At 37.7% G+C, this 20729-nt stretch overlaps 1 non-coding gene across 1 annotated transcript; it reads right to left on the bottom strand.

Annotated features, from left to right (window-relative positions):
• Positions 1-19688: 19688 nt before the first annotated feature.
• On the bottom strand, positions 19689-19795 carry LOC128061925 (U6 spliceosomal RNA). The gene has a single exon (XR_008200776.1). It is a non-coding gene; the product is annotated as a U6 spliceosomal RNA (small nuclear RNA).
• Between the last annotated feature and the right edge of the window lie 934 nt (positions 19796-20729).

The following is a 20729-nucleotide window of genomic DNA, read 5'->3' as shown; positions in this document are numbered from 1 at the left end:
AATCTGATTTATGTGGTCAGAAAGAAGGAAAACAGAGTGCATTCTGAATTTGACCTTCTTTATTGAATATTCTACTAGCAACACTCATGGTTGCTGAATTGTACAAGCTACTGAAATGAATCTGAGTGCCAGCAAAAACCTTGATTACAAATAACAAGCCATGCTTTATTAATCTTCCAAATAGCTACACAGGCATTCCTTTTCCCCCTCAACTTCTTAAAAGAAGAATAGTATAATGGGTAGATCAATGGAGGTAACAACATAGAAAACCACACCATCATTCGATTTTTAAAGTTATAGTCGATTCTTTTTATTTTAATCTTCTTAGCCTCAAAGCAACTTAATATTCTTTCTGCATTTTTAGGCTATTGCATTTATTGTGTTTAAAAGTTGAATACTGAAAGATTTGCACATGTAGGACAAAGCATTTTATATTTAAGTATATCTATAAGGTGTTTTCATTAATTTTATTATATTTCAAGAGAAATTTCAGAGCCTAATAAATAATAGTGACAACAAAGGAATAATTCTGTAGACAGAAAGCAAAGTATACGTGTTAAGATCTAAATGCAAGCAAAACCTCAAAATGCAAACAGCAAGTCATTATATCAGAATCATATAAGACACAAAGGCTAGAGAGGATGCAAAGCTAAACTGGCATCTAATTTGAGTCAGTGAAGTTTTCAGCCTTTAGCTTAATTAGTAGAAGGGCATAGTGAATTAAAGAACCCTTTGCCAAGTCAGAAACAGGGGAGGGCAAGAAGCAATAACAGCAAAAGAGATACAGACTTAGAGGAGTCAAATTAAGATTGATATTAATTAACAGTGGATGAAAGAGGAGAAGTAGAAGTTTTACAGTGACCTGATAAAATGCACGTATCTATCAGGTGTTAATAATGTAAATATAGGTATTGGCTTTGCATTTTGAACAACTGCCATTTAGGGTAACCAAAAGAGATGCACTTCAGTTCAGTTCAGTACAGTCGATCAGTCATGTCTGACTCTGTGACCCCATGAATTGCAGCACATCAGGCCTCTCTGTCCATCACCAACTCCTGGAGTTCACTCAAACCCACGACCATCGAGTCGGTGATGCCATCCAGCCCATCTCATCCTCTGTCGTCCCCTTCTCCTCCTGCCCCCAATCCCTCCCAACATCAGAGTCATTTCCAATGACTCAACTCTTTGCATGAGGTGGTCAAAGTACTGGAGTTTCAGCTTTAGCATCCGTCCTTCCAAAGAACACCCAGGGCTGATCGCCTTTAGAATGGACTGGTTGGATCTCCTTGCAGTCCAAGGGACTCTCAAGAGTCTTCTCCAACACCACAATTCAAAAGCATCAATTATATGGCGCTCAGCTTTCTTCACAGTCCAATTCTCATATCCATACATGACTACTGGAAAAACCATAGCCTTGATTAGACCGACCTTTGTTGGCAAAGTAATGTCTCTGCTTTTGAATATGCTATCTAGGCTGGTCATAAATTTCCTTCCAAGGAGTAAGTGTCTTTTAATTTCATGGCTGCAATCACTATCTGCACTGATTCTGGGGCCCAAAGAAAATAAAGTCTGACACTGTTTCCACTGTTTCCCCATCTATTTCCCATGAAGTAATGGGACCAGATGCCATGATCTTCGTTTTCTGAATGTTGAGCTTTAAGCCAACTTTTTCACTCTCCTCTTTCACTTTCATCAAGAGGCTTTTTGTTTCCTCTTCACTTTCTGCCAGAAGGGTAGTGTCATCTGCATATCTGAAGTTATTGATATTTCTCCCAGCAATCTTGATTCCAGCTTGTGCTTCTTCCAGCCCAGCGTTTCTCATGATGTACTCTGCAGAGAAGTTAAATAAGCAGGGTGACAATATACAGCCTCGATGGACACCTTTTCCTACTGGAACCAGTCTGTTGTTCCATGTCTAGTTCTAACTGTTGCTTCCTGACCTGCATACAGGTTTCTCAAGAGGCAGGTTAGGTGGTCTGGTATTCCCATCTCTTTCAGAATTTTCCACAGTTTATTGTGATCCACACAGTCAAAGACTTTGGCATAGTCAATAAAGCATAAGTAGATTTTTTCTGGAACTCTCTTGTTTTTTCCTAGTGCTTACTAAATAAACTAAAGACCTACATATAGAAAACTATAAAACACTGGTGAAAGAAATCAAAGAGGACACTAATAGATGGAGAAATATACCATGTTCATGGATTGGAAGAATCAATATAGTGAAAATGAGTATACTACCCAAAGCAATTTATAGATTCAATGCAATCCCTATCAAGCTACCAGCAATACTTTTCACAGAGCTAGAACAAATAATTTCACAATTTGTATGGAAATACAAAATACCTCGAATAGCCAAAGCAATCTTGAGAAAGAAGAATGGAACTGGAGGAATCAACCTGCCTGACTTCAGGCTCTACTACAAAGCCACAGTCATCAAGACAGTATGGTACTGGCACAAAGACAGAAATATAGATCAATGGAACAAAATAGAAAGCCCAGAGATAAATCCACACACCTATGGACACCTTATCTTCGACAGAGGAGGCAAGACTATACAATGAATTAAAGACAACCTCTTTAACAAGTGGTGCTGGAAAAACTGGTCAACCACTTGTATAAGAATGAAACTAGAACACTTTTTAACACTAATCACAAAAATAAACTCAGAATGGATTAAAGATCTAAACATAAGACCAGAAACTACAAAACTCCTAGAGGAGAACATAGGCAAAACACTCTCCAACATAAATCACAGCAGGATCCTCTATGACCCAACTCCCAGAATACTGGAAATAAAAGCAAAAATAAACAAATGGGACCTAGTTAAAATTAAAAGCTTCTGCACAACAAAGGAAACTATAAACAAGGTGAAAAGACAGCCTTCAGAATGGGAGAAAATAATAACAAAATTGACTAACAACTAATCTCAACAATATACAAGCAACTTATGCAGCTCAATTCCAGAAAAATAAACAACGCAATCAAAAAATGGGCCAAAGAACTAAATAGACATTTCTCCAAAGAAGACATATAGATAGCTAACAAACACATGAAAAGATGCTCAACATCACTCATTATCAGAGAAATGCAAATCAAAACCACAATGAGGTACCCTTTCACACCAGTCAGAATGGCTGCGATCCAAAAGTCTACAAGCAATAAATGCTGGAGAGAGTGTGGAGAAAAGGGAAACCTCTTACACTGTTGGTGGAAATAGCAAACTAGTACAGCCACTGTGGAGAATAGTGTGGAGATTCCTTAAAAAACTGGAAATAGAACTGTCTTATGACCCAGCAATTCCACTGCTGGGCATACACACCGAGGAAACCAGAATTAAAAGAGACACGTGTACCCCAATGTTCATCGCAGCACTGTTTATAATAGCCAGGACATGGAAGCAACCTAGATGTCCATCAGCAGATGAAAGGATAAGAAAGCTGTGGTACATATACATAATGGACTATTACTCAGCCATTAAATAAAATACATTTGAATCAGTTCTAATGAGGTGGATGAAACTGGAGCCTATTATACAGAATGAAGTAAGCCAGAAGGAAAAACACCAACACAGCGTACTAACACACACACACACACACACACACACACACACACACACACACACACACATATATATATATATATGGAATTTAGAAAGATGGTAACAATAACCCTGTATGTGAGACAGCAAAAGAGACACAGATGTATAGAACAGACTTTTGGACTCTGTGGGAGAGGGAGAGGGTGGGATGATTTGGGAGAATGACATTGAAACATGTGTAATATCATGTAAGAAATGAATCACCAGTCTAGGTTCAATGCAGGATACAGGATCCTTGGGGCTGGTGCACTGGGATGACCCAGAGAGATGGTATGGGGAGGGAAATGGGAGAGGGGTTCAGGATTGGGAACTCATGTACACCCGTGGCAGATTCATGTTGATGTATGGAAAAACCAATACAATATTGTAAAGTAAAATAAAAAAATAAAATAAAATGAATGCTGGGTATCTGTCTCTTTTATAAAATCAAAATTGTAATACAGCTACGCCTATGTGGGAGAGTTAAATACACAGTCTGTTAGTGGCCATCTGAGTCTTCCTTCATGAATCTGCCTCAGCTCATATTCTCACCTCCCACAAAGAGTATGGGAGAATACCCATATTCTTTACTAGCCTATGATCTAGTATCTTGTTCCCTTATTTTGTAGATTCTGAAATGAAGCTTTTAAAACAATTCAATTTCTGTGAAATTGGAATGTGTTTTGTCACCTGTGGGGGCCTCATAGGCTCACATGCACTGCTGGCTGGGCAGCAGTCAGGAGTTAGCTGTCACCATATGTGTGAGTTTGTTTTTCCTGATTAGATGTGACACACCCTTAGCGTTTCATTCCACAAACCATTTTAGATCAACTGGAGGAGGGATTGTGTGTCTCACATTGACACCTTCTGCTATGATTATGAAAGTGACAGCATCAAATCTTGGGAAGCTTGGATGACAGTTCCACCGCCAACTTATTTAATGATGTTCTGTGAAAAACATAGGCATAAATGGCTCCAACTTGCAAAGTTATTCAAAAGAATTAGACTTGAAACATAATGTTAGAAATATTCTAACCAGTTCATTTTGCTCTTGTTTTCCTGTTTATATATCCACAAGAGTGATTAATATATATTTTAAAAGTCCACTATAGCTTTTACAGTGAGAAAAAAAGGACAAATTTCAAATTATAGCATTGTGTCATGGTTTAATTGGCAAGCATTTAAAATTTTGTAGTGGTCACTGAACAGCTGATAATTGCTAGGGCTTTATGTGATACATATGTCTTTTTTTTTAAGATTTTTTTTTGATGTGGACCATTTTTAAATTCTTCATTGAATTTGTTGCAACATTGTTTCTGTTTTATGGCTTAGATTTTTGGCCACAACCTGTGTGGGCTCTTAGCTGCCTAACTAGGGATGGAACACACACCCTCTGCATTGGAAGGCAGTCTGAACCACTGGATCACCATGGAAGTCACCATATATGTCTTAACTGGGTTTATTAAACCAGGTCTCATGCTTCAGAGGTTCCTTTCCTACTCTGTCCACTAAAGAACACAGTTTCCCCCTAGACTCTATTTCTATTGGACCTTCCTCTATGTAGATTAAGCAAATTAGACACTGATAGCTTCATAGATGTCATGGTGGTGCACCAATGATCTCCATAATGTATTTGCATTTTATCAATGGTTTTTGGAGCCCAAAAGCCCAAGACGATGATTCTCATAATTAGCTCATGTTTATACCAAAAATTTGATTGTCAGTGACAGTAGTTTTTAGGTTCTTCCCATGTGCGCTCATCTGGGATCAATGCATGATGACTTTTTTTTTTTAACCATTATTTGAAAATTAAAATATATCTTTCCATTTATATAATAATACATGTATACTTCAGAAAAATGTGGAAAATATAGAAATGTAGAAGCAATGGCAGAATATTCATAATCTTACAGAGAAGTCATCTAGAGTTTACATTTTCTTATGTGGGACGACAGAGGATGAGATGGCTGGATGGCATCACTGAATTGATGGACGTGAGTCTGAGTGAACTCCGGGAGTTGGTGATGGACAGGGAGGCCTGTCATGCTTTCATTCATGGGGTCGCAAAGAGTTGGACACGACTGAGCGACTGAACTGAACTGAACTGATGTATCTTTCAGGTCATTTTGTTTCTATAAATTGTGATCATATATGTGTATAATATTGTTTCTTCCTCCTTTCACCTAACACTTAATAGTTTATCTTGCTATGAAACTCCATACACCTTACCTAAATATCTGTATGTTACTCAATCAAACACACAGATTTCATGTCCCTATAGTTACAAATTGGGATTATTTAAAATTTATATTCTTTAGTAAATATCTTGAAAATAAACCTTTTTTTTTTTTAACCTTGCATGATTTCAGGTCATTTCTTTAGGATAAATACATGAACTCTCAGAATTCACTGTCAAAGAGGATAACTTTCTTCAAGGTTTTATGTTTTTGTCACCAGATTCCTTTCTGAGAGCTTTAAAATAATGTATCACCCTAACAGAGATGAATAAGTAGACATGAGCATATTTTTCCTCAAAGACAAAAAAAAATCAATTGTCTAACATTTTCTCTTCAAAATTCTTTGATTTTTCTATCAATATTAATGAGTCCTGATATAATCAGAGAATAACCAGGCAAGCATGTGGACAAACAAAACAAAGTTAACAAGCAAATGAAACAAAGTAGGACACACAGGACATATTGGAAAATAGAATCTGGGCAATATAAAATTAAGAGAACTTCGGAGACGATCAGGCCTGGATTATGCTCTTGAGCATTTTTGACAAAGATCTTCGCAATCCTTAACTGTGAAGGGAGTTGAACATTTTCAAAATTAATGAGAGCTTTCCTGGATAATGTCTGTGGATTGTATTTATATTTCTGCTCGAATTGTACAATGTGGTGCTAGTAAGTATCCTGTTTTGGACTGAGCTACCGCTCTCTACAGATAAGGCAATGGCAACCCACTCCAGTACTCCTGCCTGGAAGATCCCATGGACAGAGGAGCCTGGTAGGCTGCAGACCACATGGTCACAAAGAGTTGGACACAACTGAGCACCTTCACTTTCACTTTTCACTTTCATGCATTGGAGAAGGAAATGGCAACCCACTCCAGTGTTCTTGCCTGGAGAATCCCAGGGATGGCAGAGCCTGGTGGGCTGCTGTCTATGGGGCTGCACAGAGTCGGACACGACTGAAGCGACTTAGCAGCAGCAGCAGCAGCAGCACTCTCTACTATCAGAACCTTTTATTTATAAAAGAGTCTGTCCCTCCCTAGATGTGCAATTTTTAAAGTTCAGTTTGAGAACTGCATCTCCTGAGGACATTTTACATTTCAATATGTTTGACAAAGGTTTGCCACTAATCATTTATTACGCTGGGGGTGTTTTAACATCTATTTGTATGGCTCTGTTACCTGAAGCCTTTTTGTATTCTGAATATTTTGTGCTCCACATGCTGCGACTATGGGACATATTGAATATTACTACTTTAGATAGAAGATTTTTGAGATTTTGAGATTGAGGCTTAAACATGTACACTGTAACTTTATCTCTAAACTATTAAATGTCCCCCATAATTCAGAGTTCAGCATTTCCACGCTTTATCATGTAAATTCCCATCTGATGTCAGTTCTATTTACCAAAATCCTAATTTAGCTTGTGATGCTTAAGGAAACTGCATTAATCTCCTCAGAAGAGGTTATGGGAATTCCCTGGTGATCCAAGGGTTAGGACTCTGTGTTTTCACTGCCAAGTGTGCAGGTTCAGTCCCTAGTTGGGGAACTAAAATACTGCAAATTTCACAGCATGGGAAAAAAAAAAAAAAAAAAAAGAGCGTGTGTGAGAGATTATCATCATTTCATATGTGTATTCCATAAATCTGTGTATGGTTTCCTCAAACATTTCCATGGTCTAAATCATATCTTTGAGGTCTTGACATGCTCATAGAGAACTTCATATATATACCTTTAATCCATATCAAAGTTTTTATTACAAATTAAAAATTTTAAATTTTGGAACAACAGTATTTTTGAAGAAATTCTTATTTTATGTATGGCTGTGCGGATCTTTGTTGCAGTGCCCATGCTCTTTGTTGCTGCACGTGGGCTTTGTCTACTTGCAGCAAGTGGGGTCTGCTCTCTAGTTGTGGCGTTCAGGCTTCCTGGTGGCTTCTTTTGTTGCAGAGCACTGACTCTAGGGTGCACGGGCTTCAGTTATTGTGACACATGGGCTTAGTTGCCTCAGAGCATGTGGGAACATCCCAGACCAGGGATCGAACCTGTGTCCCCCGTGTTGACAGGCATATTCTTAACCACTGGACCACCAGGGAAGTCCTACTCTTTTTAATCTCTTGTTTTCCACCCACTGTTTCCCTTCTGCCTACAAAGCATGGCAACATCTTCCCTTGATTCTGAAACACAGTAACTCTATCCCTTTGCAATAATTTACAGATAGTATACATTTATAAGAAAGGGGCTTCCCTGGTGGCTCAGCTGATAAAGAATCCGCCTGCTCCACGGGAGACCTGGGTTCAATCCCTGGGTTGGGAAGATCCCCTGGAGAAGGGAAAAGATACCCACTAGTATTCTGGCCTGGAGAATTCCATGGACTGTATAGTCCATGAGGTCACAAAGAGTCAGACACGGCTGAGCTTTACTTTCACTTTATAAGAACAGAAGCAAATGTGTATTAATGATATGTGACTTCTCAATATAGCTGATATTACATATCACATGTTATCTGACTTGTGTATTCACTGTTCTCAAACTACTGTTTGCGGGCTCATTTCTCTATTTGGAGAAAGGATTTTTCTGGCTTCATTTAAATTAGTCTAACTAATAAACACCAACTCATTCTTATCACTTCTTTCTTCCCTGATCTCAGTGACATTGCGCTTTGTGATTATAGTTATACCTAATCTCCTTTAAGGCCACACATATGTCTTCAAACTGTAAATCACCTTACCTCCTCCCTATACAATCTAAGGCAGAAAGCATTGATCTTTGGATCTGAAATTCTCTCCCTATTGCAAAAGCCTGAATAAAATAAATGCCCTTACTTACTTGTTTCCTGTCTTTGACAGTGTCTCAAAATAACCTCTTCCAGTTCATTTCCTACTTTGTGTGGTCGGTTCTGACTTTGTACTCTCTATCTACCTGACTCTTAAGAGTTGTTCTGTATGGTTCCTGTTTTTAAATTACAACATTGCCTGAGTAATCAAATCCTTTCAAAATTCTCAACTTCCACCATGGTACATCTCTTTGAAATTCTAATTACATGCTTCTAATGGCCTACTGAGGGAAGGCAATGGTAACCCACTCTAGTACTCTTTTTTTTTTTTTTTTTAAATTTATTTTAAATTTATTTTTTTTTTTCATTTTTTTTTAAATTTTAAAATCTTTAATTCTTACATGTGTTCCCAAACATGAACCCCCCCTCCCACCTCCCTCCCCATAACATCTCTGTGGGCTTGGGGCTGGTGCATGGGGATGACCCACTCTAGTACTCTTGCCTGGAAAATCCCATGGATGGAGGAGCCTGGTAGGCTGCAGTCCATGGGGTCGCTGAGTTGGACATGACTGAGCGACTTCACTTTCACTTTTCACTTTCATGCAGCGGAGAAAGAAAATGGCAACCCGCCCCAGTGTTCTTGCCTGGAGAATCCCAGAAACGGGGGAGCCTGCTGGGCTGCCATCTACGGGGTCCCGCAGAGTCGGACACGACTGAAGCGACTCAGCAGCAGCAGCAGCAGCAATGGCCTTCTGAATGTTCCTAAAGATGAATCTGTTCTTCAAATTCAACATGTACCAAACCAAGCCTATTTTCCCCATCCCACTTCATCCTGATTTTCCTTTTATATTTTCATTATTGATAACTGGAATTATTTATTGTCTATGCAAGTTTCCCAAAGCAGGAAACTGAATATATCTCTCTTTCCTTACATCTAATACCCAGTCAATCACTAAGTCTTTCTTTTAATTTCCCCTCATTGAGGATTTCATTTAGACCTTCATCATCTCTCACTTAAAAGGCTGCATAAATTCATATCCAGTTCCCCAGCCTTTGATCATAACCTCCCTACAAATTATTCTCACAGACTAAAATTGTCTTCAAGAATGCAAAGCAGATCATGTCTCCCAGTTTTAAAAAGGAAATATCAAATTCCTTAACTTGGCACTAAAGATCCCTTGGGATTTAGACCCAGAGTATCTCTCCAAACTCTGATCCTTCAAACTCAACCTGTGTTCCAGAAATAAATGTCAAAATGCCAGACTATGTACCATACCTCCTCAGTCATTCAAGTCCATGTTCTCACACTGGCTGGGTTCCTCATCCCCTTCTTATTGGCATGATTTCTTTAAAACTTTATCCAAATATCTCTTCACAGAAAGCTTTCATGTATATCTCTTTCTTTATCTTGAGTTATGTCTTCCTCCCAGATTCTCTTCTAGGATTCCTATCACACCACATTATAATTACTCATTTGTTTCACCCACACAAGCTGTCTATAGATCCACTGTCTTCTTTTCTATATTCCTGTAAATGAGTACATTGCAAGGCAGTTTCCACATTTGGCTCCTTGAGGGCTGTCTATTCGGGCCTCTTCCCTACCACTTGTGAAACTGCAAGGATGCTGGGGTTGAAGTTACTTAGCACATGACCAGGTCGTGTAGCTTTATGATCCTCTTCATGGGGAGGCCTAAGGTTGAAGACATGGGCTATGGTAGCAAGAAATTTGTTCATCTCATCATATTTTAGTCATTGTCTATGTTGCTTTTTGGCATTCTCTGTAAATATATCCCTAAAGAAATGTCCCAGGCAAACTTATCTTCCAAATATATCTTTTGACCTTTCTTATTTTGGTTATCCCTTTCACTCCTTTATAACAACTCAACCATTACTTTTGCTTGCCCCATGTTTCTAAGTACTCTTCCTTTGCAAAGCTCGTTGCTGAAGAGGATATCAGCAAAATCTTAGAAGTAAAAATCTTGCCCCACGTCTTTCCTCCTGAGATCTGAAGTTATACAGAGCTGTCAGAGTGGACCAGGATGGGCCTACAGAGCATTCTTTGGCAGTCAAGCAAGGAATTGACTGAAATAGTAAATTACCTGTTACCTGTGCTTAGGTGTTCAGTCCTGTCTGGCTTTTTGTGACCCCATGGACTGTATCCTGCCAGGCTCCTCTGTCTACGGGGATTCTCCAGGCAAGAATACTGGAGTGGGTTGCCATGTTCTCCTCCAGGGGATCTTCCCAACCCAGGGATCGAACCCAGGTCTCCCACATTGCAGGCTGATTCTTTACCATCTGAGCCACCAGGGAAACCTGTTACCTAGAAAAGGGATTATCTCAGCTGGAAACCATAGCTCAGAACACGGTTGTAAGAGTTCATAGATGTAGGGCTTTTTCTGGAAGAGAAAACAGTCAAGACTGAAAGGAAAGAAGAGAGAGAAAGGGAGAAAGATGTACGTGTGTGTGTGTGTGTGTGTGTGTGTGTGTGTGTGCATGCTTAGTCTCTTCAGCTGTGTCCGACTCTTTGCAACCCTGTGGACTGTAGCCCGCCCAATCCTGGGGTTTTTCAGGCAAGAATATTTAAGATAGTATTCATCCAGGAGGCTAATTCTTCCCTCAATAAATCACTCCTTTCTAACAGACCCTGGAAGAAAAGATGCAAGCATATAAGAGACAATTACCAGCAAAGTGGGCAGAAAACTTTATCCCTAGCTGTGGCTTAGGAGCTCAACCCCAAAATAAAACCCAATAAGTTGGGTTGGACTAAAAAGAGCTCTCTCTTTCTTTTTTCTCTCTCTAATCCTGTTTAACATGAATATTTTCAAATCAAAGCATGATGTGAAGCAACTCATTCCACTATTCCCAACCTCTAAGCATTAGAATTTGCAATCTTAATTATATGACTAGAGGAAAACTCAAACTGTACCCCGAACCCAAAATGAAACTAGAATTCAGATCATTAGGTTCTTCAATAAATGTTAATTCTTCTATGCATGATATCATAACTGCCTCAACAGAATTACCTATGGTTGAAAATTGTATAATTGATAAACCATAAATTCATAGAGAATCAAATAGAAGAGTATTCAGTTCAGCAGTATCTTAGGACTTTAAATTGACATTTCGGGGAAAACATAAAAGCTGTATGCTAATTGCCTATGTGTACATCAATGGGAAGATTAAAACATCAATTAAAATGGCAAAAAAAAAAAGAATACTGGAGTGGATTGTCATGCCCTCCTCTAGGGGATGTATACATATGATGAGAGAGAGAAATCCACCTTTAGGAAAGAGGGAACAGTGTCAGTGCCATGCTTTGGGAAACGATACCTGAGCGCTGGTGTTGTGACCATGAGACTCGGTAATAGTTTTCTGCAGCCTGTGTAAGGTCTTAAAATAGCAAGAGTCATCTCAGAGAGACAGAACTTCAGCATAAGCTTCAGTTTCAAGAACTTAGGACAAGAAGAAGTAAGAGTAGAGGACTAACCAAACTTGAATTTTTAAATTTAATTGACATTTAGAAACAAGCAGGTTTCATTTGTGTCTGGCAAGAATCTGGGAGTAATTTAAGGTGGACCCACATCTTCCACTTACGGACAGTGGATGATTGCTTGAGAGGCTAAACAAACTAAAGCTAGGTACAACCCAAGAGGACTATAGAAAATAAATAGGGGGATGTCAAAATCACCTGTGGCTAAAATATAGTATGAGAAAAAATTCATTTTCCACTTTAAGTAGGAAGAAGAAAAGGCAGTTAAGGGGAGTCCTTGATGGTCTGTGCTTTCACTGCCAGTGGCCTGGGTTCAGTGCCTGGTGAGGAAACTAAGATCTGTAAGCTGTGCTGTGTGGCCAAAAAAAAAAACAGGGCAATTGATAAAACCATTTCAATAGGTCCTCTAGCCAGGGAAAGAAGTTGCTTACCCAGTAAGAGCTACACGTTTAGGGAATTTGAAAAGTGGTTAATACAGCATAAAGGCATGTATAAGACATATGTCACATTGCAAGGAGATGGGACTTAAAAAAAAACATATTTAATTGAAGTATAGTTGATTTACAGTGTTGTGTTCCTGTATAGCAAAGTGACTCAGTTATATATACACACATTATTTTTCATATTCCTTTCTATTATGGTTTATCACAGGATGTTGAATATAACTCCCTGTGTTATATAGTAGGGCCTTGTTTTTTATACATCCTATAGGTAATAGTTTGCATCTACTAATCCCAAATTCCCAATCCTTACGGAAAACTTATTTTGAAGGAAAGAAGCCTGTAGAAATATTTCTGTGGAGTAATACATAGTGAAGCCTCTGTTATGCCAACACAACTGACCTTTACCATCAGAATGCTAGATGTGAGTATTTCTACAAGTATTATTTTTTTGAAAATGTGAACTTGGAAGAGTCTGCATCTAATAACCATGCCATTGCAAAAGCAATTTCTCTTGAGAATGTAAAGCAAAAATCCTAGAGGTGAAATATTCTAGGTCAGGGCAAGCGGTCAACACAGAGGACTGCTCTGGACTAGAAGAAAATGCCTTGGAGAAGACATATATTCAAGGAGGAGCTGGAGACAGAGTTGAAAACAGTCAAGCTCTGTGTTTCTGAAAACACAGCAGGCATTTTGATTGCTTTTGGCTCTTCTGGTCCCATTTTATTAAAAATTAAGACTAAAATCCTCTTTCACATGAGCTTACAGTCAAGCAAAAATGCATTTTATCATGGCATAATAACTCTTCCTTCCTTGTTTCATAGCATTTTTGTGCTGGAAGGGGGAAAAGTATCATGCTTCACAAAACCTCAGGTTACAATTATGCATACCATAGATTTTTTTTCTACATCTATGTGAGAAAACTGTGTATTTTGTGTCCTTATGAATTTGGGGCTTAACAAATTTCTCAAGATATATTTTTCATGACATCCAATGATCTTTTTTTTTTTTTTTGGAAGAAAGGAAAGTTTAATTACTGATCAAGTAGATTTACCTAAAGTAAAAAGGAATGGTCCAATTCAGACTACCAAAACTCTCATAAGAGGTTGCATTTCTGAATGATGATGCATGGGGTCCAATGGCCACATCTGAGTGTCTTAGGAGATTCTGTTTTGCTCTAACATGGACTTTTTCTGAGCACACCAATAGCTTTATGAGTCTCTGTGCTATATAGGAAGTTGGAGCCATATCTGTATACATGAAGCAGTGCTTCTTCTGATTTGAACCTACATAAATTAATCCGCAGATACCAGAGAAACATTTTTATGTGAAGTGATTTGACGGACCACCAACTTCTTGAAGAGATGATCCTAGAACTAAGAACATGATGTAGTCAGGGTAGACATCTGTGTGGAATTGCTGCTGAAATACACTCAGGCATTTTAATTAGACACATTACATAAAAAGAGCTTATTTCAGTGTTACATAAAGTTACTAATAAATATGAATTGTAGATTTTCATCAAAGCCAAATGGTCAGAGGCTGTCAGAATAAAAAAAAAGAAAGAAAGAGAAAAGAAAGAAGAAGAAAAAGAGAGATTGATCTTACTGACATGGGTCCAGTAACCTAGAACTGGATCAAAGTAATTATGTGATTACTGTCTTCAAGGTCATTTAAGAATTCATGTATATTCACTTAGATTTTTCCATTACTGGAAAATTATCTGGTATTCATTATGACATAGTGTCCTGAATATATTAAGTACATTTTTTTGCTTCTAAATCATTTGGTCACTAAATCATTTGCCTAAAGATGCAAAGATAAGCGCCACCCCTGTACCTCTCAAATTATCTGTTTTTTTCCCCTTAAGAAAACAAGACCATACACCCGTGGTGGATTCATGTTGATGTATGGCAAAACCAATACAATATTGTAAAGTATTTAGCCTCCAATTAAAATAAATAAATTTAAATTTAAAAAAGAGAACAAGACTTTAAAAATTAATAAATAAAAATGAATATCTGGACAACTAAAATGACATTCTTGGATATCTTAGCAATACCATATTGTAATATAAGTTGCTAAACAATCTCAAATAACCTATTCATCTTGATATGAACTGTATTAGTTTTCAGTCTTCCACTAACCTAACCTGCAGACCAGACTTTTAAGAAGCACTGTTTTAGAGAATTTTGGGGTGTGGGGAATAGGATGTTTTTTTGTGGAGTTCTTGTATAATTATAGGGTGAAAGCTAGAGGAAATCTCACATCTTATGCTGCTGCTGCTGCTAAGTCGCTTCAGTCGTGTCCGACTCTGTGCAACCCCATAGACGGCAGCCCGCCTGGCTCCCCCATCCCTGGGATTCCCCAGGCAAGAATACTGGAGTGGGTTGCCATTTCCTTCTCCAAAGCATGAAAGTGAAGAGTCAAAGTGAAGTCACATCTTATAGCACATAATTATTCAGATTTTATATTAAGGAATGGATTTTTGATCACTGTGGCATAGCTAAAGAATATTTATCTGACATTTTTAGGAGTAGAATGCTATTTAGGTAACTGTTATGTGTCAAAAAATTTAAATACCCTCTTTTATAGCTTAATTTTATGAACTAATTTGTATGATAGTACATTGTGGCTGATAGCTTGGAAAAACTAAATTATAATTAAAAACAGAAGGAAAAACATCTGAGGAAGAAAGGATGATCTTGTTATCACAATCCTAGTTAGTAAAGATAATACTAGTTTCTCATCCCGTCAGCATGAATAGAGAGTGTCCATAACTATACCACACTAGGGTTCTCATCCTTTCTAAAAGCTTGTCCTGGTTTTATAGTACTTCAAATTTGCTGCATTTCTTACACAAATAATTTTCTCATTACTGTATAAATTTATGTTTTAAGCTTATCATCAACTTAAACAGCTTTAAAACATGATTGATATTCAGAATGGTATTTAGTGCACAAGATAACAAAATATTTTTTTGAGGCTCAGAGAGTTAACCATTCATTTCTTTCTATAAATTTATCATCTCAAACAATTATTGAGTCAAAGCTATTTAATCTTGCCTTCTTTTGAACTTATTCATTCCTACCCTACATAAAATTTATTAAGGGTCTGTGCTCCTAAAAATTGGTAGCTTTAGGATAACTAACTTGTATATAGGTATATATTAATTCAAAATAGTCAATATTTAAAAGTTCTATCTAAAGAAGACTATACTACTGTATTTAACTAAATGATAATTTACTTATAAAAATACGTGCATGGCCCTACATTTGGGCAAGTTCAAGTTGTAGGACAACCAAATTTAAGAGAAATACTGCAAACGTGGAGTACATATTTTCTAGATAGTAATGCGTTCTAAAAATGTATAGACATTTGATTTTGAAATGAAATATATTTCACTAAGTTGTTATAATTCTTCTCAGTACCAATATAGTTATATAATATGTGTTAAATATACACATGTGGCTATATGTGTATATATAATGATTATTATACTAAAAAAATCTTTTATCCTTGTATATTTACCATACTTCTGGTAGAACCTGTATAAAGCTTTAGTGGAATAATTCATGTAAAAATTCTACTTTGTTCTAAAATCACTTACACTGATCATTTTATTAAAAAAATTATTGGAGTACAGCTGATTTTCAATATTGTGTTAATTTCAGGTGTCAAAGTGAATCAGTACACCTGATTCACTCTTCTCTAGATTCTTTTCCCATACAGACCATTATAGAGTACTGAGTAGAGTTGCTTGTGTCATATAGTAAGTTCTTATTAGTTATCTATTTTAGATATAGTAGTATGTATCTGTCCATCCCAATCTCCCAGTTTATCACTTCTTGCTTGCCTCCTGATAATCATGTTTGTTTTATACATCTGTAGAAATTTTCTATATTCTATTTCTGTTTTATAGGTAAGTTCATTCATACCCCCCTTTTAGATTCCACATATAAGCACTGCCATATGATATTTGTCCTTCTCTGACTTACTTCACTCAGTATGAGAATCTCTAGGTCCATTCATTCATGTTGCTGCAAGTAGAATCATTTCATTGCTTTTTATGGCTGAATAATGTTTCATTGTAAATATGTGCATGTGTGCATGCTTCATTTGTGTCCAACTCTTTGTGACCCTATGGACCCTAGCCCGCCAGGCTCCTCTGTTCATGGAGTTTTCCAGGGAATAATACTGGAGTGGGTTGCCATGCCCTTCTTTAGGGGATCTTCCCAACATCTTTATCCATTCCTTTGTTGATGTTCCTCTGATATTTATGTTGCTTCCACTTCTTGGCTATTGGAAGTAGTGCTGCAGTGAATTTGGGGTGCATGTATATTTCCAAATTATGGTTTTGTCTGGGTATAATGCCCAGGTATGGGGTTACTGGATCATTTGTTAGGTATATTTTTGCTTCTTTAAGAAACCCCATACTGTTGTTTGTTGCCAACAAAGGTCCGTCTAGTCAAAGCTATGGTTTTTCCAGTAGTCTTGTATGGATGTGAGAGTTGGACTATAAAGAAAGCTGAGTGCTGAAGAATTGATGCTTTGAACTGTGGTGTTGGAGAAGACTCTCGAGAGTCCCTTGGACTGCAAGGAGATCCAACCAGTCCATCCTAAAGGAAATCAGTCCTGAATATTCATTGGAGGGACTTGATGCTGAAGCTGAAACTCCAATACTTTGGCCACCTGATGAGAAGAGCTGACTCATTTGAAAAGACCTTGAAGCTGGGAAAGATTGAAAGCAGAAGGAGAAGGGGACGACAGGGGATGAGATGGTTGGATGGCATCACCGACTCAGTGAACATGAGTTTGAGTGAGCTCTGGGAGTTGGTGATGGACAGGGAAGCCTGGCGTGCTACAGTCCTTGGGGTTACAAAGAGTCAGACATGACTGAGCTACTGAACTGAAGTGAACTGATGATACTGTTCTCCACAGTACTTGTGTCAGTTTGCATTCCAACTAATACCAGTATTTATTGTTTGTAGACTTTTTGATGATGGCCATTCTGACCAATGTGAGGTGATACTGCATTGTGGTTTTGATTTGCATTTCTCTAATTATTAGTGATGTTGAACAAATTTTCATGTGTTTTTGGATATCTGTACGTCTCCTTTGGGGAAATATGTATTTAGATCTTCCACCCATTGTTTGATTGGGTTGTTTGTTTTGTTGATAAGGAGCTACATGGGCTGCTTCAATATTTTGCAGATAATTCCCTTGTTGGTTGCTTCATTGGCAAATATTTTCTCCCATTCTGTGGGTTTTCTTTTTATTTTCTTTATGATTTCCTTTGCTGTACAAAAGTTTTTAAGTTTAATTAGGTCCCATTTATGTATTTTTGTTTTTGTTTTCATTACTCTAGGAGATGGGTTGAAAAAAATCATTTTGCAATTTATGTAGGAGATTTTTCTGCCTATGTTTTCTTCTAAGGGTTTTATAGTATTTGGCATTACATTTAGGTCTTTAATCTTTTCTGAATTTATTTTTTGTGTATGGTGTTAAAGAATGTTCTAATTTTATTTTTTTACATGTAGCTGTCTAATTTTCCCAGGAACATTTATTGAAGAGACTGTCTTTTTTCTATTGTCTATCCTTGACTCCACTGTTAAGGTTAGGTGACCATAGGTTCATGGATTTGTTTCTGGACTTCCTATCCTGTTGCATTGATATATCTTTCTAGTTTTGTGCCAGTACCATATAGTTTTGATTACTCTAGCTTTGTAGTAGTGCTCAAAATTCTCCAAGCCAGGCTTCAGAAATATGTGAACTGTGAACTTCCACATGTTCAAGCTGGTTTTAGAAAAGGCAGAGGAGCCAGAGGTCAAATTGCCAACATCTGCTGGATCATGGAAAAAGCAAGAGAGTTCCAGAAAAACATCTATTTCTGCTTTATTGACAATGCCAAAACCTTTGACTGTGTGGATCATAATGAACTGTGGAAAATTCTGAAAGAGATGGGAATACCAGACCACCTGACCTGCCTCCTGCCTGAGAAACCTATATGCAGGCCAGGAAGCAACAGTTAGAACTGGACATGGAACAACAGACTGGTTCCAAATAGGAAAAGGAGTGCATCAAGGCTGTATACTGTCACCCTGCTTATTTAACTTCTATGTAGAGTACATCATGAGAAACGCTGGGCTGGATGAAGCACAAGCTGGAATCAAGACTACTGGGAGAAATATCAATAACCTCAGATATGCAGATGACACCACCCTTATGGCAGAAAGTGAAGAGGAACTAAAAAGCCTCTTGATGAAAGTGAAAGTGGAGAGTGAAAAAGTTGGCTTAAAGCTCAACATTCAGAAAACGAAGATCATGGCATCTGGTCCCATCACTTCATGGGAAATAGATGGGGAAACAGTGTCAGACTTCATTTTTTTTTGGCTCCCAAATCACTGCAGATGGTGATTGCAGCCATGAAATGGAAAGACACTTACTCCTTGGAAGGAAAGTTATGACCAACCTAGATAGCATATTGAAAAACAGAGATATTACTTTGCCAACAAAATTCCATCTAATCATGGCTATAGTTTTTCCAGTGGTCATGTATAGATGTGAGAGTTGGACTGTGAAGAAAGCTGAGTACCGAAGAATTGATGCTTTTGAACTGTGGTGTTGGAGAAGACTCTTGAGAGTCCCTTGGACTGCAAGGAGATCCAACCAGTCTGTTTTAAAGGATATAAGACCTGGGTGTTCTTTGGAAGGAATGATGCTAAAGCTGAAACTCCAGTACTTTGGCCACCTCATGGGAAGAGTTGACTCATTGGAAAAGACTCTGATGCTGGGAGGGATTAGGGGCAGGAGGAAAAGGGGATGACAGAGGATGAGATGGCTGGATGGCATCACTGACTCAATGGATGTGAGTCTGAGTGAACTCCGGGAGATGGTGATGGACAGGGAGGCCTGGCATGCTGCGATTCATGGGGTCACAAAGAGTTGGACATGACTGAGTGACTGAACTGAACTGAACTGAATATAGTCTGAACCAGGGAGCCTGATTCCTCCAGCCCTTTTTCTTTCTCAAGATTGCTCTGGCTATTCTTGGTCATCTGTGTTTCTGTACCAATTGTAAAAAAGTTCTATATCTGTGAGAAATGCCATTGGTAATTTGATAGGGATTTCTTTGACTGTGTAAATTGCTTTGAATAGTATAGCCATATTCATGAAAGTACGGAACATGTCACCAATTTGCATGTTATCCTTGCAGAGGGGCTATACTAATCTTCTCTGTACCATTTCAGTTTTAGTACATTTGCTGCTGAAGGGAGCACTTGATCTTCATTTTAATTGTGTACATTTTCTCCCAGCATTTAAGGCACTGTATATTGTACATACAATATTCATGTCCATTGATGCAATTAAAAGGTGAAATAAAAGAAATTCTGATGATAAAGTTAAACTGTTTTCATTATTTAAATTTTCTTCCTTGCAGAGAAAACAGCATCTTTCCTTTTACAGAAAAGTTTCTTAAAGGTAGTGTTACTTCCTGGTTAATCCTGATTGCCCTGTAGCTTCAAGCAATCCCAATGAAACTTTTCTCACTGAAGTCATTACCGATTCCAGTTCTTAATTTATTTTAATAGCTTGTGTTTAATATCTATTTCTATTTATCCCTTGAAAATTCCCCCTTTATTTTTGCTTCAGTGACACTGCTTTTACTTAAAATAGTTTTCTTTCAACTGCTTCTACTTTGCAAGATTTGAAGATATTCATTGATTGGACCTTCAAGTGATGGTGTTCCATCCACAGCCTCTGTTCTTAGAATGCTTTTCTTCTTAAACACTTCTAAGATATCTCATCTGCTTTCATGAGTTGAAATTTTCTTTAGTAATGAGAGACTAGTCTTTTCTGTAATGATCTAGCTTTCAGTATCTCTGTGTCTTAACTCAATAAAGGTTAAACAAACTGGTCGGCTGGGATCCAGCACTCATTATGGTCAATCAAACGAACTGGTAAATTACACAATCTCTAAGAACAACTTTGCAGACATGACATACATCAATGCTTATCACTTTTTCTTATCATGGCCTTGCTTTACAACAATGGGAGAGTGGAGTAAATGCTACGTGAAAAGACTGGAATTTCTGTGAATAGTTCTAATCATATCATGGCCTCTGACTTCAATCTCCAGCTCAGATCTTTAGACTTGTGTATTTCTCTGTCTTTTGGAAATCTGTATTTATACTTTTTTTAAAATGAATGTGA

Source organism: Budorcas taxicolor, chromosome 16, assembly GCF_023091745.1.
Source record: "Budorcas taxicolor isolate Tak-1 chromosome 16, Takin1.1, whole genome shotgun sequence".
NCBI lineage: Eukaryota > Metazoa > Chordata > Mammalia > Artiodactyla > Bovidae > Budorcas > Budorcas taxicolor.
Note: the sequence above shows the minus strand (reverse complement) of the source record. Positions and strands in the feature narration are given on the sequence as shown.